This window comes from Coregonus clupeaformis, unplaced genomic scaffold (assembly GCF_020615455.1).
Source record: "Coregonus clupeaformis isolate EN_2021a unplaced genomic scaffold, ASM2061545v1 scaf0507, whole genome shotgun sequence".
In the NCBI taxonomy this organism is placed as follows: Eukaryota; Metazoa; Chordata; class Actinopteri; order Salmoniformes; family Salmonidae; genus Coregonus; species Coregonus clupeaformis.
Genome location: NW_025533962.1, coordinates 219,546 through 237,551, shown reverse-complemented (window position 1 = coordinate 237,551; position 18,006 = coordinate 219,546). Strand labels below are relative to the sequence as shown.

At 41.3% G+C, this 18,006-nt stretch overlaps 1 pseudogene; it reads left to right on the top strand.

Annotated features, from left to right (window-relative positions):
• Positions 1 to 18,006, top strand: part of LOC123484954 — a 48,669-nt pseudogene that overhangs the window by 18,340 nt on the left and 12,323 nt on the right.

Sequence of the window (18,006 nt, the reverse complement as noted above, 5' to 3'; positions counted from 1 at the left end):
ATAAAAGAGGGTTGAAAATCAATTACCTGTAGGGGAGAGCCATCATCTTGATTTAAATCCAGGTTAGAAAAGGGATAGAAAACACGCAGCAATGAAAGTCAGGGTATGTTGCTGCTCCTTCAGAGGGATATAGATGTACTCCGTTTAGATTTGCCACCGCAGGCAGTCTCGATCGTGTATTGTTCTCTCCTGATTTGCTTGACTGACTTCCTACTCATATCAAGCCGATGTTTGCGTCTTGCCCTACCACCTCCTTCGCGCCTTTTGGAGATGAGAGGTTTTAATGCCGAGCCCTCATCTTTGGTTGTGACAACAACGTTTTTCGTGTTACATACCCTTGGTCTCAATTAATTTGTCCATTCAGAGCGGACTAGCGGCCAGGCGCCCCATCTAAATCAGAAAACACACTCACCTCCAGTTGCCGCTCACATGCACACACCGCAACGATTTGCTAACCCGTGCCTTATCATAGGTGCGACAGTGAAAACGATCCTCCAGGAACTCCAAGCGTCACTTAACTTTCCCCTGTTATCTTACTTGCCACTGTAGGCTACTCTAGCCTATGCATATTGCTGTGGTTAGTTAAAACGCCATCCTCTCTCGCAAGCTTATTAGCTGTCTAGTCGAAATCAATTTAATGAATGAGGGGCAGTGGGTTGATCCATCCAGATAAAATGAAGGCTATATCCCAAGGACCCAATAAAACAGTGTATACCTATTCGCCTACATGTTCACGTCTGGTCCTCTCTGCTTACCTAGCCTTTCCTCTCATACAGTGGGAAATGCGTCAGCTTTGTTGAGAAGAAAATTACCGCTTATTATAGCTCTAATGCACATGCTACTGCTGCCTCCAGAATAATGCCTTTGATTTCGATCCGACCTATTATGCCATGATGACTCACCAGCCTAAGGTCCATCAATGAGAATAATAACTGTAATAACCAGAGGAAATCGAGAATGAACGCACTGAAATAGTTAAAGAAGGATCGCAATAAATCAATGTCTATCAAAAAGTGTGATTACACAATCTTCCTGAAAAAAGCAACCTTTCTTTTTTTTTTTTTTTTTTTTTTACAGTTAGCCTACATCAAACAAAGTCGATATATCGATTGCCATAAGAGGGTACTCTAACTCCATATTTTTTGACAGAACATTATGCTGACTAATCATATGTCACGCTATTCAATTCAAAACATTTTTACATTACAATCAATAGTTGACAGTTAAGTTTGACAGATCTATAATACCTGAATTATTTGCACCAAGTAGACACATGTTGCACTGTCTTGTAAATTGCTAGGTATATCTGAGTTATTTCAGTGGTGCTGAGTTTCAGCCCCATGTTTGAACTGTACAGCTCTGTCCCCATAGTGCGTTCTGAACCTACTGTACAGTGGGGAAAAAGTATTTAGTTAGCCACTATTTGTGCAAGTTCTCCCACTTAAAAAAGATGAGAGAGGCCTGTAATTTTCATCATAGGTACACGTCAACTATGAAAGACAAATTGAGAAAAATATCCAGAAAATCACATTGTAGGATTTTTTTATGAATTTATTTGCAAATTATGGTGGAAAATAAGTATTTGGTCACCTACAAACAAGCAAGATTTCTGGCTCTCACAGACCTGTAACTTCTTCTTTAAGAGGCTCCTCTGTCCTCCACTCGTTACCTGTAGTAATGGCATCTGTTTGAACTTGTTATCAGTATAAAAGACACCTGTCCACAACCTCAAACAGTCACACTCCAAACTCCACTATGGCCAAGACCAAAGAGCTGACAAAGGACACCAGAAACAAAATTGTAGACCTGCACCAGGCTGGGAAGACTGAATCTGCAATAGGTAAGCAGCTTGGTTTGAAGAAATCAACTGTGGGAGCAATTATTAGGAAATGGAAGACATACAAGACCACTGATAATCTCCCTCGATCTGGGGCTCCACGCAAGATCTCACCCCGTAGGGTCAAAATGATCACAAGAACGGTGAGCAAAAATCCCAGAACCACACGGGGGACCTAGTGAATGACCTGCAGAGAGCTGGGACCAAAGTAACAAAGCCTACCATCAGTAACACACTACACCGCCAGGGACTCAAATCCTGCAGTGCAAGACGTGTCCGCCTGCTTAAGCCAGTACATGTCCAGGCCCGTCTGAAGTTTGCTAGAGTGCATTTGGATGATCCAGAAGAGGATTGGGAGAATGTCATATGGTCAGATGAAATCAAAATAGAACTTTTTGGTAAAAACTCAACTCGTCGCGTTTGGAGGACAAAGAATGCTGAGTTGCATCCAAAGAACACCATACCTACTGTGAAGTATGGGGTGGAAACATCATGCTTTGGGGCTGTTTTTCTGCAAAGGTACCAGGACGACTGATCCGTGTAAAGGAAAGAATGAATGGGGCCATGTATCGTGAGATTTTGAGTGAAAACCTCCTTCCATCAGCAAGGGCATTGAAGATGAAACGTGTCTGGGTCTTTCAGCATGACAATGATCCCAAACACACCGCCCGGCAACGAAGGAGTGGCTTCGTAAGAAGCATTTCAAGGTCCTGGAGTGGCCTAGCCAGTCTCCTGATCTCAACCCCATAGAAAATCTTTGGAGGGAGTTGAAAGTCTGTGTTGCCCAGCGACAGCCTCAAAACATCACTGCTCTAGAGGAGATCTGCATGGAGGAATGGGCCAAAAATACCAGCAACAGTGTGTGAAAACCTTGTGAAGACTTACAGAAAATGTTTGACCTGTGTCATTGCCAACAAAGGGTATATAACAAAGTATTGAGAAACTTTTGTTATTGACCAAATACTTATTTTCCACCATAATTTGCAAATAAATTCATTAAAAATCCTACAATGTGATTTTCTGGATTTTTTTCTTCTCATTTTGTCTGTCATAGTTGACGTGTACCTATGATGAAAATTACAGGCCTCTCTCATCTTTTTAAGTGGGAGAACTTGCACAATTGGTGGCTGACTAAATACTTTTTTTCCCCACTGTAATTCCATCGGGTGGTGCTGTCCAAGGTGCTGAAACAAACTTGCTCCTGGAAAATACTTATTCCTAAAGTACAATGCTTATCATATAAAGCACTTCCAATGTTTGGGAAAGAGAGTACGCCAAGTGTGTCCTATTATAAGAACATCACATGGTCCATAAACAATTAACCCACTGCATACCCTCCACTATATCTTCGCCTAAAACTAAATATACATAATACAGACTTTACACTGTGTTGTATGTTGCCAGGTGTGAGTTATCACCGTATATATAAATCATAATCATTATGTGTGACTGTGCAGGTGTAAATGAAAGTGTTATATTGAGTCATATTTCCTCTTGTTTTTTCCCCAGGAATGCAGTCGATGGAAACAAGAAGTTGTTTGCAATCTATGATACCAGGTAAGTCAATTAGTCAGTTAGAATGACAGTCCCCACGGGCTCGAGAGGTCGATTCTGATTATTGAATAGGGCTTGGAGGAAGGAGAACAAACCCCTGATGACACGTTGCATCAGGTATAGCAATTCAGTCTAGGCCTATATCTATTTGGCCCAATATATGTGAAATCTTATAGTGATTAGAACATATTCAGGTTTATAGTCAATTAGATGAATATCTGAGTAAGAGGGTTGGCTCCAATCCAAGCAAGTACCTTTACTGCCTCCACCGGTGGCGTCCTTGACAGTAGCCTATATACATTTCAGTTAGGAGTATAGTTCCTTCATGTCTCCCCGTTGCATAGAGAGAGAGGAGAGAAATCCAAAATACGAGTGATGTCAAACCAAACAGATCTGAATGGTCTCAAAAGCCAACGACTTCCTCCACGAGAACTTGCTAATGGAATACTCTAATTTGTAAACATATTGTACCGTTTTTGCGTTGCACGTTTTTCACCAAAACAGTAAGGAATGTGGGCTTTTCTGAGTGGAAAATTATTTAGTGTTCTTTCAGCACCAGTGATTGTAGCTGTCGTGTGTTGCGCACAAAGGTGAAGTGATTTCTCTAGTAGAAGTGTGACTGAAAAACGAACGGTGCAATTTTGTAGTAAACAGAATCGTTTTGTTGTTGTTTCAGCGTGAATGAACCAGGGAACATGTCGTTCGTGAAAGAGACGGTGGACAAACTATTAAAGGGATATGATATTCGTCTTCGACCAGACTTTGGAGGTACGTTTTCAAAAGTGGGGCAACCATATTGCAGCGTGTCCATGTTTACTATGCAGATTCGCTCATCTTGGGCTCATATTGCAGCCATTTTTCAAATTCACTGTCATTGTAAATGATACCATTGTATTTGTATTGCAGGGGCCCCTGTTGCAGTTGGCATGAGTATAGATGTGGCGAGCATAGACATGGTATCCGAAGTCAACATGGTGAGTGAACTCCCCCCCACACACACAAAATCATGAAATAATGTCCGATAGTTAGAGTTATTGTGAGCCTAACTATGTTTCACAATGTTTGTATTCGGCCAATATCACTTCAGATACCGGCCGCTGTCCATCAGACTAGTGCTGAAACATATGGTCTATATTTAGGATGCCGGAGTGGTACTCTGCTCTCTTTTGTCAGTTGTGTTGTTTTGTTTGTGTTTTTTTTACTGTAACTCAATTAACATTTCTGGGTCATTCTCCCCTTTGATCTTGTTCATCAGTTGTCCTAACTGTATTGGTTGTGGCATTGGAAAGTGAAAAGTACAGTTTGTTCAGCAACTCCAGCACTTCAAAGAGGAGCTTAGACATGGGCATTCTCTCTCTCTCTCTCTCTCTCTCTCTCTCTTTCTTATTCAATTTTCTTTATTGACATGATATAACAATGTACATATTGCCAAAGCTTACTTTGGAGATTTACAATATGAACATAATAAAAATAATAATAATCAATATTGCAACGGGACAACAGTAACAACAATGATCAAGGGTCAAAATAACCATACATTGAACAATAACAATAACAATGGCATAGAGGACACTGTACCTCATCAGGCAGCAATGTAGTGCGCTGCCAACCCACAGCTCTCTGCGTCCCTCCCCCAACAGGACAGGTAGCCTATTCTCATCAGAGAGGTCTTTGAAAGGGTTTCTCTCTCTCTCTCTCTCTCTCTCTCTCTCTCTCTCTCTCTCTCGCTCTCTCTCAATCTCTTCTATTTCTCTCTTCTAAATCTCGCTCTATTTCTCTCTCTCTAAATCTCTTCTATTTCTCTCTCTAAATCTCTTCTATTTCTCTCTCTCTTCTCTCTCTTCATCTCTCTCTCTCTCTCTCTCTCTCTCTCTCTCTCTCTCTCTCTCTCTCTCTCTCTCTCTCTCTCTCTCACACACACACACACACACACACACACACACACACACACACACACACACACACACACACACACACACACACACACACACACACACACACACACACACACACACACACACACGTACCTCTACACCCCTCACCCTGCACGCACACACCTTTACCACCCCCTGCATCTGTGGCTTGTCTGTGAATACACCTGCCTGGGCACATCTTCTTACAACTGTGCCGGTGCAGTGTGTATCCTGAGAGTGGCGCAGCATGTGCACAGCAGCTGTTCGCGTCTCTATCAGAAATAATGATCTCTGGGCTGCTCCCCTATCTGGGACTGGCACTTCAGGTGAGAAGCCACTTTAGGACAGCGCCAACACATTTCCAAGTTTCAAGTTTCAAGTTTCAAAGTTTATTTGCCATGTGCACAGGATACAACAGGTGTGAAACATTACAGTGAAATTCTTACCTTAAAAATGCAGTGATAATAATAATAATAATAATATAGATAATAATAAATAAAAATAACAAAATAATAAAGTAACTATGATGTGAGTTTTTAAAAAAACAGGAGAATGCAAGTATAAACAGGGTCCAGTACTTTATTCAATGTGCAGAGGTACTGGAGTGGTTGAGGTGGGTTTATACATAAAAAGTGACTGGTAGTAGGATACACATGTAAACAGGGCTGAAAAGTGACTGGTAGCAGGAATATATAAATATTTATGGTAATATACTAATGGCATATAATATATATATATATATATATATATATATATATATATATATATATATATATATATATATATATATGTATATATATATGTATAGTGTAATAGTGACCAGTAGCAGGATAAATAGATAAATACTAATGGTAATATACCAATGGTAATATATATATATACACTACCGTTCAAAAGTTTGGGGTTACTTAGAAATGTCCTTGTTTTCGAAAGAAAAGCAATTTTTTGGTCCATTAAAATAAATAATCTGATCAATAACAAATTGATCAGAAATACAGTGTAGACATTGTTAATGTTGTAAATCACTATTGTAGCTGGAAACGGCTGATTTTTTTATGGAATATCTACATAGACCATGCCCATTATCAGCAACCATCAGTCCTGTGTTCCAATGGCACGTTGTGTTTGCTAATCCAAGTATATCAGCATCCCGGAGTTGCCTCTTCATTGTTGACGCTGAGACTGGTGTTTTGCGGGTACTATTTAATGAAGCTGCCAGTTGAGGACCTGTGAGGCGTCTGTTTCTCAAACTAGACCCTCAATGAATTTGTCCTCTTGCTCAGTTGTGCACCGTGGCCTCCCACTCCTCTTTCTAATCTGGTTAGAGCCAGTTTGCGCTGTTCTGTGAATGGAGTAGTACACAGCGTTGTACGAGATCTTCCGTTTCTTGGCAATTTCTTGCATGGAATAGCCTTCATTTCTCAGAACAAGAATAGACTGACGAGTTTCAGAAGAAAGTTATTTGTTTCTGGCCATTTTGATCCTGTAATCGAACCCACAATTGCTGACGCTCCAGATACTCAACGTCTCAAGAAGGCCAGTTTTATTGCTTCTTTAATCAGCACAACAGTTTTCAGCTGTGCTAACATAATTGCAAAAGGGTTTTCTAATGATCAATTAGCCTTTTAAAATGATAAACTTGGATTAGCAAACACAACAGGTCATTGGAACACAGGACTGATGGTTGCTGATAATGGGCCTCTGTATGCCTATGTAAATATTCCATTAAAAATCAGCCGTTTCCAGCTACAATAGCCATTTACAACATTAACAATGTCTACACTGTATTTCGATCAATTTGCTGTTATTTTAATGGACAAAAAAATTGCTTTTCTTTCGAAAACAAGGACATTTCTAAGTGACCCCAAACTTTTGAACGGTAGTATGTATATATATATATATATATATATATTGTAATAGTGTAATAGTGACCAGTAGCAGGATAAATAGATAAATACTAATGGTAAAAGCAATCAATAATCAATGGACAGCACATAATGGAGTAATACATTGAATCAATAATAATTTAGCACAGGAGCATGGATAACAGTCCATGTGTCTGATGGCTGGAGTCTTTGGCAATTGTTCGTACACATGACATTCTCAAGAACAAGGTGCAAAAAGGAAAATACAGAGAGACAAATAGAATAAAGAGAGAAACTCATTAATTCACTGATTACATAATGAATGTTCTGGATGATGTTCAATTAAGACAACAAGTTTTGGATTATGTAATATTCATCCTGGGAGGATGTTCAAGTGTCTCAGGATGCTGAACTAGGATCTGTTTTGCCTTTTAGATCATAATAAATTAGGTTATAGGGACAGGGAGGACCTGATCCCAGATCAGCGCTCCTACTGAGACACTTGACACATATAACCCTGGTCTTGTAGTGATTCTGATCACTCTAGTAAGCACTATAACCCGACCAAGCAAACCATTAATGTGCTTTGATCTTCATGAAACCAGGGGACAGTTGTTTACGCTGGAAAAGGGAGGCTCTTTTGCGTTGCACAATGGAAGTAGCCTGTAGGAAATGTGTAAATGAGATGTTCCTCTTTCCCTTTGATAGAATAATCTCTTTGAAGATAATTGAAGTCCCGTGAGGACTCTATAACTTTGAAATGGCAGAATTACTCTAAAACACTGGCTGGGCCTACATGTGTAGGCAAATTCAGTGATCTTTGGTTAATAAGCTGTTCTCTCTCTCTGTGAGAACCTCAGTGATAATTACATTTGCAGTTTTTGTCTTCCAACGGATGTTTTCTCTCTACTCTTAACGCTGCATGGAGGAGGCAGGGGAGAGACTGTCATAGCCGTAGCCATCAGTTACCATGGGAACTAGGGTAATTACTAGCACATACTGTCTATATGACTGTGTATTGACTGCACCCAGTTGATAGTAGAACTTGAAAAACAGTATTGACCAAAGAAAATTGATGAACCATCTGAATGGCCACTGTGCACTTTCTTTGTTACATTTCCGCAGTATATTGAACAATTGATTTGTACTTAAGTTACTGTCCATTTCAGGTTAGTTGAATCTCGAACAACTGGAGTAGAAAGATAATAAATGTTATAGGGTAGGGTTGTGGAAATTCTTCCACAGGACACTCAAAGTCAATATGAAATGAATCACTCTTTATTGTCAGCAAGCTGGAGATTTCACAGTCAAACTTAAATGCATAAAGTCTGAAGTGAGCTCTAAAAGGACGTTCCTTACAGAGAGCCTTATATACGGCTACCTAAACCACATAAACATGATTCATTGATTGGTTCCTACATGTGACTGGCTCCGTCTCCTATCTTAACTTAAAGAACATATTCTGGGCCTCCTCCTCATATCTTGACCAGACACAGGCAGGAACCAAGGTTTGTTTATGACACCAAACATAAGATGCACAAAAGTTAAATTTCCTTTACAGTAGCTTCAGTCAAGTTGTTGTTGTATGACAAGCTTTCCTTGTGTTGTATGGAGGAGATACGAACCCATAAGGGACTGCAGAAATACATAAAGATTTGAATTCGCTCTGAGATAGCCTGAGTAACCAGCCATCAGTACAAGTCCCTCTGCAGAGTGTGTGTGGGTGGGGGTGAAAAAAATCTGTCATATGAAGTGGAGATTTTTTCTCTCTCCAACTGTTCCTGTCATTACTGTTTCTTTTATATGTGTCTATCTGAAGATATCCTGCCCTAGCTACAGCCCATACACCATACTGACCCTGGAATTTACATATAGGTTCATTTTAACGCTCCATCACGAACTATGTGTAACCAGACGCCGAAGCGCACCATTATCACCATAACCCCTATGAATATTGGCAGGTCTACCAGGGGTTGTGAGGTAATTGGTGTCCCGAAGTTACGGCCATGTTTCCCAGAGTGCTGTAGGAGAGTTATAAGAGGAGCAATGGGGTTATGTTAAACGCTGACCCCCACTTTATCATTTATGATTGCTATCGGACATGATTCTATCGATCCATGAAGCCAGCTCTGCAGTAGCATCATCCCTCTACAAAGTCTATAGAGCATGTCGTTGTGTGTGTGTGTGTGTGTGTGTGTGTGTGTGTGTGAAAGTAAAAGGCCCCTTTTGTGCATGGCAAAAGCTGAAGATGAATGCCCACATTTCCGGTGCAATGCTTTGGCCCAGCATCATATCATGTTGCTTCCATGTGTTGGTGTACACAGGCAGCTATTTATCCCTTCAGTCTTCTGCGTAATTCTTGGTCGTTTCCTGCCCCTTGGGAATAATTTATAAATCCTGTATGAAGCCTTTTATCACAATTTTAATCCTGATGTATCTATCAAACCTTATTAATGCACATATAGAGTGATCCATTCTTATCGCAGCCAAAGCTCTGTGTGTTTAGAAGCCATTACTGTCCATTACATCTCTATATACGGCTCTGGCCTTCCCTCTCACAGTGTATTAAGATCTTTCTGGGTAATCAGCTCCTCCTACTAAAGGCCCTTAGAGTAGAACGGAGACTATGCATGCTATTTTTAATATGCTGTTGAGGTTCACCACAGAAGTGAGGAGAGAGGGTGATTTCCCCTGCAGTGAAAATGGGCTTCCAAGAAGAAGTCTCTTGGGGAAGCCTGTGGAATTGCTTTGAAAATGACCGACTGCATCAAATTATTCTTTACTGAGTTTTGATTCATAATTGATGATAATATATAACCGAATTAGCTACATTGATTTGTTGTTATAACTGCAGTTGCATTTTGAGAGTCACTGTAATTGTAGGTTATCGCTGTTTAACTTAGTATGTTGTTATTGATGGTTACTATGGTTATTAAGATGGTTATTAATTCTAACACTATCCAAAGGCGTTTTAGCTAAGAGACTTCAGTTCAGTTATGAGTGACATACTGTAGTTCATTTAGAGAATGTTTATGATAGAAACAATCAGTCACAAACTGTTAGCTGACTATTGTCACTGCACTATAAATATCTCCTTTGATTTACATCAATCGGTACGATAATATATAGCTAAGGACCTTATAGAGGTAGTGTTTTGCGTACATGATGGCACGTGGGGACCGCATGCAAATGAGCCTTATATAGCTACTCACAATGATGCCAGTTGGTATTGTATTGGCTAATGACCTTGGAGTCTACGCATAAGTATAATCTTTCTACGAACACATGATGTCACATGGAGACCATTTGTAAATGCACTAAAGGTACAAGATTTACGTCAAGGGGTGTGATCATATAATTACGGACGTTGCTGGTGGGATGGGGCCTGTTCATAAAGAGTGGTTTTGTGTGAATGCATGTTCATGATAAGCTAGTTGTTTGATAATGAGGAGCATCAGTTGGAGACAGGCAGCAGATGCAATGACAAATGACAATAGTAGGCTACTGCATCGGTCAGTATACAGGGATCATTACACACTGTAGGTTGAATAAATGACGGCAACAAACAAGAGCAGGTTCAACTCCCTGTGCTGTCATATGCCAAACAATGTCTGTGTCCCAAATGGCACCCTATTCCCAATACAGTGCACTGCTTTTGACCAGGGCCCACAATGTAGGGAATATAGTTCCATTTGGGACACAGGCAGTGTCATCAGTAACATTAGGTGACTAAATGAATTACAGAATTACCAAAAATGCTTTCTTGGAGAATGTACTAGCAGTAAAATCACAGTAATATGGACAACCATGACTGATGATTCCTTACAGGGTGCATTATGGACTGAAAATAAATCAAAGGCTATACACAAGCATGCTCGTACACACACACACACACACACACACACACACACACACACAGCTAAACAGTGTGCCGTAAACTTTCAAAGAGCCTTCCCCTCAGTCCTGCCAGGTTGATACTTTGAACAGAATTGAAACTACAGATTCCACCTTTAAGGAGATTACCACAATTGCCACTGTAGAATGACAGCATCAGTGTGATAAACTGTCTGATTCAGAGTCAGACTTCACAAGGTGAGCTTCTTATCAGGACTACTCCTTTATTTGAAATGCTCTGTGATTGTCCCCGTGCAAGATTTATAAGAATTCCAAGGCAGCCACGGTTTTGTATGCAGGACCCGGCTACAGTGGTTATTTAAATCATTCATGCTCTTTCATGTAAAGACCTATCTAAAACGACATCCCTGACTGGTTCACACTTCTCACCCCTGGAACACTCCCATATTGAAATACCTGAAATAATCTCCAGCGACATCATTGGACAGTTGGTTGGAGGTGTACAAAGTCATACATTGAGTGTACATTTTGTATCTCTTTATCCTAAAAACGGATCAAATGGGAGTATGTGCCCTCAGTTTCAATTGGCATGACGTCCTGCCTCTGGCTCCACTCCATAGCAAGCTGCAAGGACTGAGTAGGCTGCACTGCAATATTGGACCCAACACTACACAATGTAATTGGCTTTAGTCAGAGACCATGTGGTTGGCGCCACTCATAACAGTGCTGCTGGGCGTAGAGAGAGAAACACATTGCTGTTGGGTATTTTGGAGTGTGTGGCGGAGCCACTTGGACAGACTCCTGGTACAGCCCGGCCCTGCCTACAGTATGGCTGTTGTGTAATCACCTTTAGACTGTGGCTGAATCACACAGCCATCCCACACTGTTCCTCCTGCTGCCTGGTGGGAAGCCTTCTACTGTAGCGCCATTTTGACTGAGGAGGAGTGACGTGGTGGAGTCTGAGGGGAAATTTGGAAAACCTGTTTGGTTGGCATGGGGGATGGGTCAGAGTAGTATAGTGTGGCCACCACGTTGCGACCTTTCCCCTCACCATTCAGACAGCTTGTGATTGGAAACTCCTCATCTCTCCTCCCAAAATAGGCCTATCCACAATCATCTCAGAACTATGGGGTGCAGCGTCAAGACACACACACACACACAAACACATATGCACTGTATGTCAATCAAAAATAAGGAAGTGAATATACTACAGTAGACTAACATCACCATATGTTCATCTCCTTCCAGGACTATACATTAACCATGTACTTCCAGCAGTACTGGAGGGACAAGAGGCTGGCGTACTTAGGGATTCCACTGAACCTCACCCTGGATAACCGGGTAGCAGATTCACTCTGGGTCCCTGACACCTACTTCCTGAATGACAAGAAGTCCTTCGTCCCACGGTGTGACGGTCAAGAACCGCATGATCCGTCTCACCCGGATGGAACCGTGCTCTACGGGCCTGAGGTGGGTTCCAAAGCAGTGGAACCAATGGATTCTAGATTATTGCATCCAAGACTGATTCATTTGAACAGATATCACAATATTTTATTTGATTATTTTATAGTAATAAATGCAGTATGGTATGTGGTATGTATACATTTTAGTCATTTAGCAGACGCTCTTATCCAGAGCGACTACAGTTAGTGAATACATATAATTTTTTTTATACTGGCCCCCGTGGGAATCGAACCCACAACCCTGGCGTTGCAAACACCATGCTCTATCAACTGAGCTACACCCTGCCGGCCATTCCCTCCCCTACCCTGGGCCAATTGTGTGCCGCCCATGAGTCTCCCGGTCGCGGCCGGCTGCGACAGAGCCTGGATTCGAACCAGGATCTCTAGTGACACAGTTAGCACTGCGATGCAGTGCCTTAGACCACTGCGCCATGTATGAGCTGCTAGGTTTTGTATGTGTCTTTTTAAAGAAATGGGGCATTCCATTCCCACTCCTCTCTTTTTAGTCTGTTTATTGGATAGCATAGAAAAAGAGGAAACATAGAGGAGAGAGTCCTAAAATAGCAGTGGACCAGATTTGAAACCATGCTGCAGTGATCTTTGTGTGCCGGAGACAGTGGCTTAGACCACTGGACCACCTCTAGGCCACCAGCTGCTATGTTTTTGGCTAGGAAATATAATCCTTTCCTATGGGCTCAATTTAGCTTTTCCCCGACATATTGGTGCAGTTGCGTTGTCATGCTTTGTTGAAATATGTATTTTTCAAACATATGGTAAGATGAGAATAAAACATTCTTTTTAAAACATCAATTGTTTAGATGATGACTCAAGCTCAGCTGTAGCTTTGTTATGATTCCCTGTTTTCAATATCCATAACCATTGGCCTTTGTTTTTTTGACAAGTCCTGAATTATTAATCAGGATAATGAATATGTATAATGCATAGTCTTCTTCCAAATTGAGCCATCCAGCATGGAAATTCAATGATTTTTGCATTTTAATCACTCGCAGTGGACTAGTTTTGAATTATACACAGTTGTTTTATATCAATTGAATTCAATACAATGCATTGATTCTGTTCTTTTAACATACTGTAAATCTGTTTCATGTACCCCATCTAAAGAACGTATGTATGTGGTTGCATGAGCTTTACCCTGTGTACAGCTCATAGAGTTCTGTTATTAGGCTGTGTATGTGTGTGTGTGTGCGTGTGTGCTTACGTGGATAAGTGTGTGTGTTTGTGTGTGCATGCGCAAGTGCGTGTACTTCCTGTGTGTGCGTGTGTGTGCACGCTTGCACGTGCACGGATGGGATCATTCCTCTTGTCTAATAGCTAATAGCTTCTGACAGACACACTCGTCTGGATGTAATGCAATTCTGAGATGACAGTATAGCTATTTGATCTGGCATTCTTATCCATAAAGATAAATATGACGTATTGTTTTAGATTGTGGAGCTTAATCTGTTTAATGGTTACAGCTTTACTAATGGAGTGCAGGAATTCAGAATTCAAACGTGGGTTCGATTCTGACTTCTTCAAGCCAAGGGCACATGACCAAAAGGACTAAGCCCCTAGGGTTCATATCTATGCCATTTAGCAGACGCTTTTATCCAAGCGACTTACAGTCATGCGTGCGACATTTTACATATGGGTGGCCTTGGGAACGAACCCATTATCCTGGCGCGCAACACCATGCCCTACCAACTGAGCCATACAGGACCACAATCACTTGTTATTATCCCAACTCAATCAATCACTCACCCTGAAAATAAGGTCCAACTGTAAGTGATAATGTATGGAATGGAATGCCACAGTAGGATCTCCAGACATTGATCTATTACTATGTGGAATGTTTATTACATTTACATTTTAGTCATTTAGCAAACGCTCTTATCCAGAGCGACTTACAGTTAGTGAATCCATATTTATTTTTTTCATACTGGCCCCCTCGTGGGAAGCGAACCCACAACCCTGGCGCTTGCAAACGCATGCTCTATCAACTGAGCTACATCCCTGCCGGCCATTCCCTCCCCTACCCTGGACGATGCTGGGCCAATTGTGCGCCGCCATGAGTCTCCCCGGTCGCGGCCGGCTGCGACAGAGCCTGGATTCGAACCAGCATCTCTAGTGGCACAGCTAGCACTGCGATGCAGTGCCTAGACCACTGCGCCACTCAGGAGACTATATATTACATTACCTGTCCAGTAACCGAGACATGAGTGTACAGTAATGATGAGTTCTGGTTCTGAAGGCTTATTTGGTCATATCTTTAGGTAATCTGGTCTACCTGGCTGAACCTGATACCAACTGAAACACTAGGACTAAAGATCAATGCACAGATATAGTTTCTCCTCAACAATTATAGTCTATACTGGAATGTATTCAGTTTCATCTCTTCTTGTTTACAAGTGGGAACAGAGAGATGTCCTTTCTCTCTGTGGAGTTGACTGTGGTTATTCAGGATATCATAATGTCATGGTGAATAACATTATACTGTAATTACATATGGTTTCATGCACAGGTGAGAAATTAAGGTGGATCCACAGCAGACAGTATGTCTGGAGAATGTGTGTGGGTTCCAGTAAATATTGAGTTAATGTGATCCTCTTTCCCCCTTGTTTGTGTGTGTTGGCCTCTGGATCACCACGACGGCAGCCTGTATGATGGACCTGAGGAGGTACCCTCTGGACGAGCAGAACTGCACTCTGGAGATTGAGAGCTGTGAGTGACCTAAATACCATCAACCTCTGAAATGACTATTTCAGTATTAGATTTCAGTATTTCAATACCATTTTTTTTTTCAGTTTAAGACTTCCGTATAACATTTTACTATTTAGTATAAATACTACTTTAGTATAAGATATGCAAATAGAATCACAACAGAGATTACTGTGACATGTTAAAGGTCCAATGCAGCTGTTTTTATGTCAATATCAAATCATTTCTGGGTAACAATTAAGTACCTTAATGTGATTATTTTCAATTAAAATATTAAACAAGAAACAGAAATTGACTGTCTGGGAGTAGTCTGAGTGGGGAGGGGAAAACGGAAAACTAGCTGTTATTGGCAGAGATGTTTAGAACTCTCTTTCTTATTTGTCTATTATACTAATTTACTGCCAGGCCAAAACTCCATCCCACCAAAACAGGCTGAAATTTCAGGCAGTCTTTTTAAATAGCTCTTGCACTAAAAGGGCATTAGCATAATTTTCATAATTTCACAGTATTATTCCAACCTCTTAGTGTGGAAATATACACTGAGTATACCAAACATTTGGAACACCTTCCTAATATTGAGACACATACAGGTGCGCCTGGCACCTACTAGCATACCCCGTTCAAAGGCACTTACATTTTTTGTCTTGCCCATTCACACTCTGAATGGCAGATACAGTGCATTTGGAAAGTATTCAGACCCCTTGACTTTTTCCACATTTTGTTAAGTTACAGCCTTATTCTTAAATTGATTAAATAGTTCCCCACCCCCTCATCAATATGCACACAATACCCCATAATGACGAAGCAAAAACAGGTTTTTAGACATTTTAGCAAATTTATAAAATAAAATACATTTAAATATCACACTTACATACGTATTCAGACCCTTTACTCAGTACTTTGTAGAAGCACCTTTGGCAGCGATTACAGCCTCAAGTCTTTTTGGGTATGAGGCTAAAAGCTTGGCACACCTGTATTTGGGGAGTTTCTCCCATTCCTCTTGCAGATCCTCTCAAGCTCTGTCAACTCTGTCAGTTGAAGCCACTCCTGCGTTGTCCTGGCTATGTGCTTAGGCTCGTTGTCCTGTTGGAAGGTGAACCTTCACCCCGGTCTGAGTTCCTGAGCGCTCTGGAGCAGGTTTTCATCAAGGATCTCTCTGTACTTTCCTCCATTCATCTTTGCTCGATCCTGACTAGTCTCCCATTCCCTGTTGCTGAAAAACATCCCCATAGCATGATGCTGCCACCACCATGCTTCACCGTAGGGATGGTGCCAGGTTTCCTCCAGAGGTGACGCTTGGCATTCACGCCAAAGAGTTCAATCTTGGTTTTATCAGACCAGAGAATCTTGTTTATCATGGTTTGAGAGTCTTTAGGTGCCTTGGCAAACTCAGCGGGTTGTCATGTGCCATTTACTGAGGAGTGCTTCCGTTTGGCCACTCTACACATAAAGGCCTGATTGGTGGAGTGCTGCAGAGATGGTTGTCCTTCTGGAAGGTTCTCCAATCTCCACAGAGGAACTCTGGAGCTCTGTCAGAGTGACCATCGGATTCTTGGTCACCTCCCTGACCAAGGCCCTTCTCCCCCGATTGCTCAGTTTGGCCAGGTGGCCGGCTCTAGGAAGAGTCTTGGTGGTTCCAAACTTCTTCCATTTAAGAATGATGGAGGCCACTGTGTTCTTGGGGACCTTCAATGCTGTAGACATCTTTTGGTACCCTTACCCAGATCTGTGCCTCGACCTGTCTCGGAGCTCTACGGACAATTCCTTCGACCTCATGGCTTGGTTTTGCTCTGACATGCACTGTCAACTGTGGGACCTTATATAGACAGGTGTGTGTCTTTCCAAATCATGTCCAATCAATTGAATTTACCACAGGTGGACTCCAATAAAGTTGTAGAAACATCTCAAGGATGATCAATGGAAACAGGATGCACCTGAGCTCAATTTCGAGTCCCATAGCAAGGGTCAGAATACTTATGTAAATGAGGTATTTCTGCTTTTTATTTTTAATGCATTTGCAAACATTTCTAAAAACCTGTTTTCGCTTTGTCATTATGGGGTATTGTGTGTAGATTGCTGACGATTAAAAAAAACACACAAAAAAACAACTTTTTAGATTAAGGCTGTAACGTAAAAGAATGTGGAAGAAGTAAAGGGGTCTGAATACTTTCTGAAGGCACTGTATACAGAATCCATGTCTCACTTGTCTCAAGGCTTAAAAATCATTCTTTAACCTGTCTCCTCCCCTTCATCTACACTGATTGAAGTGGATTTAACAAATGACATAAATAAGGGATCATATCTTTCACCTGGATTCACCTGGTCAGTATATGTTATGGAAAGAGCAGGTGTTTTTAATGTTTGTATACTTGTATACTCAGTGTATATAAAACACAGGAAAATCACGTTTTTGATTGCACTGGGCCTTTTTAGCAGCACAATTGAGTGAGTGGAGATTTAAAGATCTGTGACTTAGTTTCTTCACATGGTATCCCACTCCAGTACGTTATTTCTAACCCTGTCTTTCTTTCTGTGGTTCAGATGGATACACGACAGATGACATTGAGTTCTACTGGAAGGAGGAGACAATGCGGTGACGGGGTGACACGATTGAGCTGCCACAGTTCTCCATAGTGGACTACAAGCTGGTGTCCAGAAATGTTGTCTTTTCCACAGGTAAAGCCCATTAAAAAATTCACATTCTCAGAAATTACACATCCTTACCATCTTATTTTCCATCTAGCTTTTTACCCAACCAGTGCTTCACTATGAAACAATTCACAGCTACTTCAGTTTTTTTA